At 50.5% G+C, this 13,757-nt stretch overlaps 1 long non-coding RNA gene across 1 annotated transcript; it reads left to right on the top strand.

Moving 5' to 3' along the window:
• The first annotated feature begins 9,657 nt into the window (after window positions 1-9,657).
• On the top strand, window positions 9,658-10,350 carry LOC148378399 (uncharacterized). The gene is made up of 3 exons (XR_015855942.1): window positions 9,658-9,848; window positions 9,935-10,033; window positions 10,123-10,350. It is a non-coding gene; the product is annotated as an uncharacterized LOC148378399 (long non-coding RNA).
• The last annotated feature ends 3,407 nt before the right edge of the window (window positions 10,351-13,757 follow it).

Below are 13,757 nucleotides of genomic sequence, written 5' to 3'. Positions count from 1 at the left end.
CACTGAACAACACCATGCTGCACTGAACAACATTATGCCGCACTGAACAACACGATCCCGCATTGAACAACACCATCCCGCAGTGAACAACACCATCCTGCACTGAACAACACCATGCCGCACTGAACAACACCATGCCGCACTGAACAACATTATGCCGCACTGAAAAACACCATGCCGCACTGAACAACACCATCCCGCACTGAACAACACCATGCCGCATTGAACAACACCATGCCGCACTGAACAACACCATGCTGCACTGAACAACATTATGCTGCACTGAACAACACGATCCTGCATTGAACAACACCATGCCGCACTGAACAACACCATCCTGCACTGAACAACACCATCCTGCACTGAACAACACCACCCCGCACTGAACAACACGATCCCGCATTGAACAACACCATCCCGCACTGAACAACACCATGCCGCACTGAACAACACCATTCCGCACTGAACAACACCATGCCGCACTGAACAACACCATGCCGCACTGAACAACACCATGCCGCACTGAACAACACCATGCCGCACTGAACAACATTATGCCGCACTGAACAACACCATGCCGCACTGAACAACACCATCCCGCACTGAACAACACCATGCCGCATTGAACAACACCATGCCGCACTGAACAACACCATCCTGCACTGAACAACACCATCCCGCACTAAACAACACCATGCCGCACTGAACAACATTATGGCGCACTGGACAACATTATGCCGCACTGAACAACACCATGCCGCACTGAACAACACCATGCCGCACTGAACAACACCATGCCGCACTGAACAACACCATGCCGCACTGAACAACATTATGCCGCACTGAACAACACCATGCCGCACTGAACAACACCATGCCGCACTGAACAACACGATCCCGCATTGAACAACACCATCCTGCACTGAACAACACCATGCCGCACTGAACAACACCATGCCGCACTGAACAACACCATTCCGCACTGAACAACACCATGCCGCACTGAACAACACCATCCTGCACTGAACAACACCATCCCGCACTGAACAACACCATGCCGCATTGAACAACACCATGCCGCACTGAACAACACCATCCTGCACTGAACAACACCATGCCGCACTGAACAACACCATGCCGCACTGAACAACACCATGCCGCACTGAACAACATTATGCCGCATTGAACAACATTATGCCGCACTAAACAACATTATGTCGCACTGAACAACACCATGCCGCACTGAACAACACCATGCTGCACTGAACAACATTATGCCGCACTGAACAACACGATCCCGCATTGAACAACACCATCCCGCAGTGAACAACACCATGCCGCATTGAACAACACCATGCCGCACTGAACAACACCATGCTGCACTGAACAACATTATGCTGCACTGAACAACACGATCCTGCATTGAACAACACCATGCCGCACTGAACAACACCATCCTGCACTGAACAACACCTTTCCACACTGAACAACACCATGCCGCACTGAACAACATTATGCCGCACTGAACAACACCATGCCGCACTGAACAACACCATGCCGCACTGAACAACACCATGCCGCACTGAACAACACCATGCCGCAATGAACAACACCATCCCGCACTGAACAACACCATGCCGCATTGAACAACACCATGCCGCACTGAACAACACCATCCCGCACTGAACAACACCACCCCGCACTGAACAACACGATCCCGCATTGAACAACACCATCCCGGACTGAACAACACCATGCCGCACTGAACAACACCATTCCGCACTGAACAACACCATGCCGCACTGAACAACACCATGCCGCACTGAACAACACCATGCCGCACTGAACAACACCATGCCGCACTGAACAACATTATGCCGCACTGAACAACACCATGCCGCACTGAACAACACCATCCCGCACTGAACAACACCATGCCGCATTGAACAACACCATGCCGCACTGAACAACACCATCCTGCACTGAACAACACCATCCCGCACTGAACAACACCATGCCGCACTGAACAACATTATGGCGCACTGAACAACATTATGCCGCACTGAACAACACCATGCCGCACTGAACAACACCATGCCGCACTGAACAACATTATGCCGCACTGAACAACATTATGCCGCACTGAACAACACCATGCCGCACTGAACAACACCATGCCGCACTGAACAACACCATGCCGCACTGAACAACACGACGTCGCACTGAACAACACGACGCCGCACAGAACAACACGACGCCGCACAGAATAACACAATACCGCACAGAACAACACAATACCGCACAAACAGTTTTAGATAATATTACGTCGCAGTCATGTGACGCGGACATGACGTCAATAGGCGGAACTCACGGCAAAATTATAATCCGTGGGCGTGGCTTGCAACAGGAAGTAGGAAAGCGGCAGTTCTGGCAAACAAGACACAGCTGTTAGTAACACGATGACTAACAAGGCAAATATTTTTGTTTTCAGCTTGCAACTTGACCGTCTAGAGCGTACAAGGTAATTACAACTGTTTTTTTTTAGCCCTGAAAAGCGAGGGAGTGTGGCGTTTGGGAGGAATGTCGAACTCGGCGTCTGCTTCCAGCCACAGACGCCAAATTTCGACGATTATTTCGACTGGTCAACGGTTGTAAATTATTGCGTTGACTAAAAACTTTATTTAACTCTACTCTTAACTTTGCCGTTTCAGATATGCGGGTATTACACCGCGGAAATGACGTCAATAGGCTGAACTCTCGCCAAAATTCAAATCTGTGGGCGCAATGGCCTTGAGCGAGACACCGGATACAAACACGACGATTATCAACAGAAATATCTTTATTTTCCGCTTGCAAGTGGACCGTCTAGAGCGTACACGGTAAGTACAACTCATTGTGTTTAAAAAGATTTACGTTTGTGTAGTTTGCGTTGCGTTGTATCTGTGAATGTTGGTTGAGGCTAAATGTTAATGTTTAATTTCATTCCTTTAGGTTCCACGGTGTTTGTTGGCTGTATGTTTTCCACTGCAAGAAGAGGCTCGTATCATTGACCAGCAGGAGCTACAATGGTGAGTACCCCTTTCGTCTTCCATTTATGTTAAACACTTCCTATTTCATGTCTAACAGTACTCGATTTAACAAATAACCATAAATAAATACAGTGTGGGCAGTCACGTTAACATATGTGATTATCCTGCCTAATATGTTTATCACAAATATGTCACTAATCACTAATATGTTTATTTGTTTATCACAACACCTTTGGACCTTCAGCAATCGATTATTTACCTTCATCTACATAGAGACAGAACGATGGTGTCTTAAACATCTCATTCATTTCACCAAATAACTTCACGCAGGTGGATAACGGCCGTCTCGGTCACGCTATGTTGCGTGATGCAGTTTTGAAGAACCAAATGCATTTATTCAATGAATAAGTCAAGCTAGTTCTATGTTTATGATGTTGTAAGTTACGGTACCGATTGAAGTTGAGTTCGAAGCCAGTGGAAAACAGCGCTGCGTTTGTGCTCTCCAGGTACAAATGTTGTGATCTCTGACTGACGACCGGGCGAGACTCGAGTAAGAGATGTCCAAACGAGCTCCGGCAGGGCGGGCCAAGGCGGAGCGAACGGACGCCCTTCAGGCCGCCAATGACGAGCTGAGAACCAAACTGATGGACGTCCAGTTAGAACTTCAGCAGGAGAAGAACAAGGTGAAAACCTCAACAGACAGACACTGCCTGCCTCCCTGCCTGCCTCCCTGCCTGCCTCCCTGCCTGCCTCCCTCCCTCCCAGTTTTCCCGATGTAGATTAGACATGCGTGTGCCATGACTGTGTCAGCCTACATCAACAAATGCACCGAGGACGTCAGCACCACTAAGAATATCATCACCCGGGGCAACCAACGACCCTGGATGACTGAGGAGGTACGTCAAACGCTACGAGCGCGGAACTCTGCCTTCAAGTCTGGCGACAAGGAGACACTGAGGACAGCGAGAGCCAACTTGAACCGTGCCATCAGGATAGCGAAGCGAGACCGCAGTCGAAAATTTCAGGATCGTTTCCACGACGTCAAAAACATCAGGAGTATGTGGCAAGGCATACGGGCGATTACAGACTACAACTCACCCTCCCCCCCCCCCGGTGGGTGTAGTTGATGCTGACTTTCTAAATGGTCTAAATAACTTCTTTGGGAGGTTCGAGGCACTAAACGGCACTCCAGCAGTTAAAACTGTCCCCCATCAGGAAGAGGAGGTACTCTGCCTTGACTCCGCCGATGTGTTGAAGACCCTGAGGAGAGTCAACCCCTGTAAGGCCCCTGGCCCCGACAACATTCCTGGGCGTGTGTTCAGGGAATGTGCAAGTCATCTGGCTGGGGTCATCACAGACATTTTTAACACCTCGCTGGGCCAAGCCACAGTGCCGGCGTGCTTTAAGACTGCCTCCATCATTCCGGTGCCGAAGAAACCTCAAATCACCTCATTTAATGATTACCGGCCTGTTGCACTGACTCCGGTTATGATGAAGTGCTTCGAAAGGCTGCTTAAAGGTCACATCGTTTCCAGACTCCCCCTATTATTTGACCCGTTCCAGTTTGCCGACCGGCAAAACCGCTCCACTCAGGACGCCATCTCCTCCGTTCTTCACCTGAGCCTGGCTCACCTGGAGGAGAAGAACACCCATGTGCGGAGGCTGTTCCTGGACTTCAGCTCAGCGTTTAACACCATCATCCCACAGCATCTGGTAGGAAAATTGGAACACCTGGGCTTCAACACCCCCCTTCGCAACTGGCTGCTAGACTTCCTCACCAACAGACCTCAGTCAGTCCGGGTCGGACAGAACACCTCTGATGTCATCACCCTCAGCACAGGCTCCCTTCAGGGCTGCGTCCTGAGCCCCCTGCTGTGCACCCTGATGACACACGACTGCGTCCTCAGGTTCACCACCAATCACATCGTGAAGTCAGCAGACGACACAACGGTGGTGGGGCTCATCAGAGACAACAACGACCTGGACTACAGAGAGGAGGTGGAGCAGCTGGTGGGCTGGTGCAGAGAAAACAGCCTGATCCTGAATGAGGAGAAGATGAAGGAGATCATCGTCGACTTCAGGAAAAAACAGCCTCACCACGCTCCACTGATCATCAACAGCTCAGCTGTGGAGGTGGTCAGCACCACCAAATTCCTGGGGGTCCACATCACAGAAGACCTCACCTGGACTATGAACACTACGGCACTGGTCAAGAGGGCACAGAAGCGCTTGTACTTCCTGCGGAGGATGAGGAGAGCCCACCTGCCCCCACCCATCATGAGGACGTTCTACAGGAGCACCATAGAGAGCATTCTGACAAGCTGTCTCTCTGTGTGGTGTGGAGGCTGCACCGCCTCCGATTGGAAGAACGTGAGGAGAGTGGTGAGGACAGCAGAGAGGATCATAGGGGCTCCTCTTCCCTCCATTCAGGACATTTCATCTCAGCGCTGCATGTCCCGTGCCCGTAACATCATCAATGACCCATCACACCCCCACCATGGACTGTTCTCCCTGCTGCCCTCTGGGAAGAGGTTTGCAGCATCCGCTGCAGGTCCACCAGGTTCTGCAACAGCTTTTTCCCTGCTGTCATCAGACTGTTGAACACTAGAACTGTTGAGCTCTAAACTGAACTCTGCATCACACATTCACAGAACTGTACTTTATGACACTACGGACCTCTATCTTGCACTATCTCGCACTACCAACTTTACTGAACTTGTATAAACCCTTTAAATAGAAGTTTAATACATGGTTTAGCATTCCTCTGCACACTCTTGAATACTGTTTTGCCTACTTGCACTATTGCATAATTATCACTGCTGCACTTTATACTTATTTTTAATATATATATATATATATATATATATATATATATATATAGTATATATGTATATATATATATTTTCATAGGATATGTTACTTCTATTCAACTGCAATATCACTACTTTGTTGTAAGACGTATGCAACGGAATTTCGTTTTGTATGCACCATGTGCAGACAAGATGACAATAAAGTTTGTCTAAGTCTAAGTCATGTCAGGTCAGCTGTCTGGAGAGAGAGAGAAGTCAGGACCTGCGGGCGGAGCACCACCGTGCCACCGCCGCCATGACGGAACTCAAAAGCAAACTCCATGAGGAGAAGCAGAAAGAGTTAGCCATTACCAGGGAGACATTACTGCGGCAGCATGAAATGGAGCTGATGAGAGTGATCAAAATCAAAGATGGAGAGATCCAGCGACTGAATGCCTTGGTCCTCAGCCTGAGGGACGGCTCCATGGACAAGGTGATCCGCTCTATCCGTGTCTGACTATCCGCACGCCACGTCGGGCTTCGATGCGGCCGCTACCGTATTGTGTAGCTTGTCCCCAGTAAGCGTCGCGGCGCTCCGTTGCGGTCTCAACGGCCCGGTGTGGCGCAATGTCTGCTCAGGTGAGGAGGGGGGGCGCTTTGCTGGCGGAGGTGGAGGAGACGCGGCGGTGTCGGGAGACCGAGCGGTGTCGCCTCCACCAGGAGCGCGGAAGAAGCCCTGGCAGCGGCCCAGCAGGCCTGGCAGTCCCGAGCGGCCGAGCTCCGATCGGCTCATCACCAGCATCGGGAGGAGCTGAGCCGAACCAAGAGAGACTGCGAGAGGGAGATCCGCCGACTGGTAGGACTGATCAGATGCGCGGTGCGTGGCTATGTTCCCAATTTCGTTGTATACCTGCAGTGCAATGACACCTAAGGCATTCTATTCTATTCTATTTCACAAGAAGAAAATGTCCGGTTGCTCGCTTCGCTTTTGTCACAGCAAAGGTGTTCTAGTCGATTCAAGAAAAAAATTGGCCGGTTGCTCTCTTTGTTTTTGTCACAATTCTGGCAAATGAGTTTGCCCGCCTGCCTGAGCGCTCCCCGTTTGTACATCCAGACGGATGAGATCAAGCTGAAAGACAGAGCGGTTAGTGTTTTGGATGAAGCCCTGGGGCCGGCCACGTCCACCGCCTTCAGCTGCAGACTCAGGCTGCCGAGCAGCAGATCGCTGCCCTGAGGGATTCCCAAAGGGCGGGCCTAAACTACCCTGGAAGTGGGGTCAACGCCGCTACTAGCAATCCTCTTCATTGCGTAAGCCACCTCATCACACACTTGCAGTACGCATGACTTAGTTCGTTGCTGGAGGAAGGTAGCACAAAAACAGTTTTGAACTTTGAACGAGTGCTTGTGTGTGTGTGTTGCGGGGCGTTTTCAGTCTCAGGAGGATCGGGACACGCGACGGTTTCATCTGAAAATCGCTGAGCTCAGCGCAGTCATCAGGAAACTGGAGGATCGAAACGCCCTGCTTTCTGAAGAGCGCAATGAACTGGTAATTTATTGACGGCACGCTTGAAGGTTTGCGCTACGTTTGATGCGCGCCATCCAGCGAGGCACCCATTGCGCTTGCTTATTAGTTGAGCGGCGCAGCGAGTCGGTTGCCTGGTAGATGTCTTTTATTGGGAGCCAAAGCCACGATTCCGTTCAAACCGATGCAAAAGGAATGGATACGTTCTGGCCCGCGTGTTGTGCGTCTTTCACATCCCGCACTTCATGCTTGCAGCTAAAGCGACTGAGAGAAACAGAAAGCCAGTTTCTGCCACTCCTGTACAAAAACAAACGCCTGAGCAGGAAGAATGAAGAACTCTCGCTGGTGCTGTGTCGCCTTGAAAACAAAGTGCGCTTTGTCACCCAGGAGAACGAGGAGATGGCAAGCTTGGTAAGTCGACGCGGACAACGGCGGCGTGCCAACAGAGTCCACTGCATTTGTGTTCCACAGAGAAGGCCTAGTTCGCTCAATGACCTGGACCGCGGTTGCGGCCAGCAGGACGGTGAAATGGAGTTCCTTCAAGTTGTGGAGCAGCGGCACATCATCGACGACTTGTCCAAGGTCTTCAGGCAGGCGACTCGGTGCACGTACGGCAGCGCCGCGCTCGCTCGCTGTCGCCAGGAAACCTTTTCCGTCCAAAGCTTGGCCGGCGGCCGCCATCCAAAAAATTGGCCCCTTAAATTCCGACCTTTCAAGCAGGAGCATTGTGCGCACGCGTTTGAACACGCTTTAGACTTGTTTTGCCGTTTTCAGCAGCTCAAAGCTCCCGTTTTGTCAGCGCCTTTGCCACTCGCTGTGCGCTGAAAACGACGGACTTGCCCGGCTGCTCAGCCCGTCAACCATGAGCCGCGAGCGCGACGTCATTGTCCGTAGGCAGCTAGTGGCAAAATGCACCCTGTTAGAGTTGCGCTCGCTCCAACTTATTTTGCAAGAACCACACGGGAGACAAGTAAGTTCTTTTGGACACCTGCAGGTGGAGAGTCCATCCGTTGTACGAATGAAGTCTGACTCTCGGCTCCTGCACGAGCATTTTAATTAAGAGAAACAGGGTGGGTGTAAGAGTGGATTGAATAGAGGAAGCCCTTGACCTCTAGTCAAAACATAGCAAGGGGTGTTTTACGACTTTGTGTAGGAAGGGATAAGCGATAGGGATAAATAAGGGATAAATAATATTATTTATTACAGGTCGCAGTCAAAGTCAAAGCAACACAATGATACGATAAAGATAATCTGGAAAACCCTGACACACCCTGTAGTTGTCACTTTTGGAAAAGACGAGCGTCCCTCCAATCATCGCCGGTGACGTGTTTTTCAGGCTCTGGAGACAGGAGCTCATGTCAGAAATGTCATTGTGAGTCGCGTTTGTTTCTGCGCCGGAGCCGTTCGTTCCCTTTGCATCCAAAGAATCTCAAAGGCGGATTATTTGTGTCGACAGGAGAGAGATTTGCTGCTACGATACCGACGTCGAGAATCTCTGAGGAGGAACAAAGCGTGAGGTCCTGCAAGGTGAGTCTGTTTGTTTGCGGCTGCTTGGTGTTGCGCAAGATGAAATGGCCTTTTTCTCGCTATCGTTCCTCTCGTCGATTCATCGTGAGGTGTCGCTTCAGTTTGTTCAGAGAGATGTTTGCTTCCGCGCCCGCAGGTCATCGAAACATTTTACGGCTACGACGAAGACGTGTTGGTGGACTCGGACGGATCGTCCTTGTCTTTTCACACCGACAGAACCCCCGACACGGAACCCGAAGAGGTAGCCCGCCATTTCTGCCAGCGTATTGACACCAAACATTCCTCTTCAGCCTGGAATCGGACTCGTCTTTGCGTCGCGGGTGCTTTGTCGCCGGTCTGACTGATTCTGGTACTAGTGCTGTGTTGCATTGGTGTGTGCATGAAGAGGCGGAGCTTCGCTACCGCCAGCTGACGCAAGAATATCAAGCGCTGCAACGAGCCTACGCTCTGCTAGCCCAGACCAGCGAAAGGGGACTACGACGCCGAGAAGGAGATCAAGGTGGCGCCCCTTCCCGCAACCCCCGGCCGGGTCGCAGCCTCCCCGTTCTCACCCAGCCTCGGGTGTTCTCTGGTCTGAAAGGAGGAGGAGGAGCCTCCCTCCTCCTCCTTTCAGACCAGAGAAAAGCTGATGGTAGAAATGGGTCACTATCAAAGCAGAGTAGCAGATCTGGAGTCAGCGCTGAAGCAACAAGGACAGGTAAGCTCATCAATGAGCACACCTTTTTCTCAGACAAAATAGCTACATTCTTCAGTCACTCATCCGTCTGGCATTACTGGACCAACCCCCCCCCCCCCCCCCCCCCGAACGTGGCTGGGAAAATGCGGAGAAAAGCAAATGTCATTTTCCAGTCAACCAAAGAATTTGTGGATGAAAATGACACAACATTCCAAAGCTGTCCACGCGTTTGTCTCTTCTAGAATGTCAAGTGGGTGGAGGAGAAGCAGCTGCTGCGTCAGAGCAATCAGCAGTTGGCCGAAAAGGTGACGGAAAGAAAGGCGCTGGGCGGAGTCGCTTGGCGTCACACCTGTCGGGAAGCCCCGCAGATGAGGTCTGACTGTCTTTTCAGGTCAGGCGGATGGAGGCGGAAGAAGCGCGTCTGAAAGAGCACATCCAGGATATCCCAGACCAAAACGAACTGCTTGAGTTCCGCATCCTGGAGCTGGAGGTGGGAAGACTCGCACAAGCGTGTTGAGGCCAGAGATGTGACGGACGGACGGACGGACGGACGGACGGATGCATGCCTCTGCCTTTCAGGAGAGGGAGTGGCGCTCCCCCGTCTTGAAGTTTCTGCAAGTCCGTTTCCCAGACGGCCTCAGCCCTTTGCAGATCTACTGCGAGGCCGAGGGCGTGAGCGTACGTAAGGCGTCCCTCGCAACCCTAACCTTAACCCGAGGTCCCAGAACACCTTACATTGCTCCTTGCGCCTTTCCCCCGGACATCGTCATCAGTGATCTGATGAAGAAGCTGGACATCCTGGGCTATAACGCCGTAAGTGTATGTCGAACTCCTTATGTTCGCACTCCACGAGACTCGGCGGCTCAAATGTGACTTTTGGAAGGCTTTGCGCTGAAAGAAGCTTGTTGACGCTGTGCCTTTGGGCTCTTGCAGAATCTCACCAACGAGGAGCAGGTGGTCGTGATTCACGCCAGGACCCTTCTCACCCTAGCCGAGAAGGTAACGCGCACGTCCACGCACGCTCTCGCATTCTGCTTATGTGACAGCAGCCTTTCCTCAGTGGTTAGAATACATCAAAGTGACCAAGTCAGCACTTCAACAGAAGATGTTGGACATTGAAAGTGAGAAGGTAGACAGACACGCGACATCAGCCAAGGGGAACTCCGCCAATGTGCCCCAACAATTCTGACCTTGAGCTGTGCTAGGATATGTTCTGCAAGCAGAAGGGCTACCTGGATGAAGAGTTGGACTTCAGGAAGTGTTCCATGGACCAGGCTCATAAGGTAAGCCGCCCTCAAATCTCCCGCCGGACCACTGATGGACGAGGATTGCGGCCCAGAGGATCCTGGAGCTGGAGGCCATGTTGTACGAGGCGCTACCGCAGCGGGACTGCCCCGCCACGGACGGCGAAAAAGCCAGCCACGCTGGCGTGAATGACGTGCTGACGGCGGATCAGAGAGAAGAGCTTAGGAGCGCCGTGGACCAATGGAAGCGAGCCCTGATGTGCGAGTTGAGGGAGCGCGACGCTTGCATCCTCCAAGAGAGAATGGATCTGCTGCACAGCGCGCAACAGGTAAGGGCCCAAAGCCAGCCCGGCACTTACTTGCACGCTTACTGGCTTTTGAATGCCACTTTCCATTTGTCCGTCCTAGAGGAACAAAGAGCTGAAAGAATTCATCGAAGCTCAGAAGAGACAAATCAAACAATTGGAGGAGAAGTTTCTGTTTCTCTTTCTATTCTTCTCCTTGGCCTTCATTCTGTGGCCCTAACACCAGCTGGTGAGTGAGCTCCAGCGGCACCGCACTCGACACCTCCGATACACTGCCAGCCGGTCTCAGACGTTGGCAGACGCTCCGATGCCAACGTATACCCCCCGCCACGGTGACAGAGGCACCGCGTCACACCGGCGCTCATCCAATCAGAAGGCAGGAAAAGCAAATTCACATGCAGGGCACTTTTGAACCAGAAGAGAGCGCCACAAAAAACGGTTGTTGCCCCAAACGCGCACTAAAAAGGGTCAGAATAACAAGAGTCCCACTGGCCAGCCGGGGCCACCCGTCCAGCTGTTTCTTCAGGGGGGAAAAAAATTGGAGTCACCGGTGAGTACATTTTGCATTTAGCTCTGCTTTTCTGCTTCTGTCTTCAAGTGTGTGGCATCCTGCGATCAAAGAGTCAGCCAACCCCAAAGCGGTTGACCTCAACGTCCCACCACCATGCCTACCAGAGCAGGTGACGTGATGCTTTGGACATCCTTCCGTCTCAGATGCCCAAAAGTACTCTTTGCCACATCTGCGGCAATACGGTGTCTTTTCAAAGGTGCAAATAAATCCAGCGTGGGCGGAACACGCACGTCTTCGGTTTTTCCCGCTTTGTTTGTGTGACAGCTGTTGTGAAAATTTTATACAAATAAAGTTGTATAGTACAGGTTTGGCCAAGCCGCAACTCCCGAACCGCATGCGGCTCTTTTATGTTCATATCAACATTTGTGTGTGTGTGTGTGTGTGTGTGGGGGGGGGGGGGGTGTTGTGCGTGTTGGCTTCACTTGAGTTCAATTTGGTATTTTGGTCAAAAGCGCATGTGGTGAAATTCCACAAAGTAGGATGGGCAAACACATTTCTTTAAACTATGAGTGTCAATTGGGCTCTCGAAATGGCAGGGAAAAGATGCACAGCAAAACGAAAATACGTAGATGAACACAGGACGTTTTAATCAGAGTGGGAAAGTTTCTATTTTTTGTTGAACGTGATGGCAAACCATTCTGCCTGATATGTCAGACCTCAGCGCATTTCAAAGATTCAAATCTTCAGCGCCATGCACTTCAGCTCACTCCATGCTAACATTGATCAGGCGTCGAACCCGCATCATCATGCTTAAGAGGTGGCCATGCTAACCAGTGCGCCATTATGTCAACGCATAATAACTAAGTCTACTGGTCAAAACAGCGGTTACTATATGACGTCGCTACGTCGTGGTCACGTGACGCAGACAAGACGTCAATGGACGTGGGCAGAGTTAACTTGTTTAAAAGGGAGTAGGCAGAAGAAATATTTAATTTATTTAAATCTATTTTGAGTGCACACCATTATGCCAATGCATAACAACTGTAAATCTACTAAACAAAACAGCGGTTGCTATATGACATCTGCCACGTCGTGGTCACGTGACATACGTGACGTCGATGGGCGTAACTTTCGCCGGAATTCAAATCCGCGGGGAGAGTTAACTTGTTTAAAAGAGAGTGGGCAGAAGAATTATTTAATTTATTTAAATCTATTTGGTGTGTGCGCCATTATGTCAATGCATAACAACTGTAAGTCTACTAAACAAAACAGCGGTTGCTATTTGACGTCTGCCACGTCGTGGTCACGTGACGCGGACGTGACGTCGACGCCTACTTTACATCCCACCGATCACAGGACTCCTCGGCTGCATAACCGTGCCCCCTTCCCAACCAATCGGATTTGCTATACGCGAAAACGACGCCAATGGAAAGAGCTTCCGCCCAAATTTAAATCCGTGGGCGTGGCTCGCAGCAGGAAGTAGGAAAATGGCGGCGATGTTGACAAAGACACAGCGGATGGTAACATACGACTAACAAGATAAATATTTTTATTTTCTGCTTGCAACTGGACCGTCCAGAGCGTACACGGTAAGTACAACTCATCGTTTTTAAAAAGAAGTACTTTTGTTGCCCTGAAAAGCGAGTGAGCGTGGCGTTTGTGGGGGACGTCGAATTTCGACGATTCTTTCTGGTCAACGGTTGTAAATGATTGTGTTGATTAAAAAAGAAAACTTGATGTAACTCTACTTTTAACTGCCGTTTCAGATAGATTTGGAATTGCATCACATCCAATTTTGCCTAGAGCGTACACGGTAAGTAACACTCGTTGTGTTTAAGGAGATTTACGTTTGTAATAGCAGAAGTGTAGCCGCGTTGCGTTGTACGTGTGAATGTTGGTCCGGGCGAAATGTTAATGTTTAATTTCATTCCTTTAGGTTCCACGGTGTTTGTTGGCTGCAAGTTTTCCACTGCAAGAAGAGGCTCATATCATTGACCAGGAGCGAGCTACAATGGTGAGTAGCCATAACATTTATGTTAAACACTTCCTATTTCATGTCTAACAGTACTTGATTTAACAAATAACCATAAATAAATACAGTGTGGGCACTGAAGTTAACATATGTGATTATACTGCCTAATCTGTCACCGAGTA

The sequence above is a fragment of the Syngnathus floridae genome, unplaced genomic scaffold, assembly GCF_059516105.1.
Source record: "Syngnathus floridae isolate MCC-2025c unplaced genomic scaffold, RoL_Sflo_1.0 HiC_scaffold_47, whole genome shotgun sequence".
Classification (NCBI taxonomy): domain Eukaryota; kingdom Metazoa; phylum Chordata; class Actinopteri; order Syngnathiformes; family Syngnathidae; genus Syngnathus; species Syngnathus floridae.
Note: the sequence above shows the minus strand (reverse complement) of the source record. Positions and strands in the feature narration are given on the sequence as shown.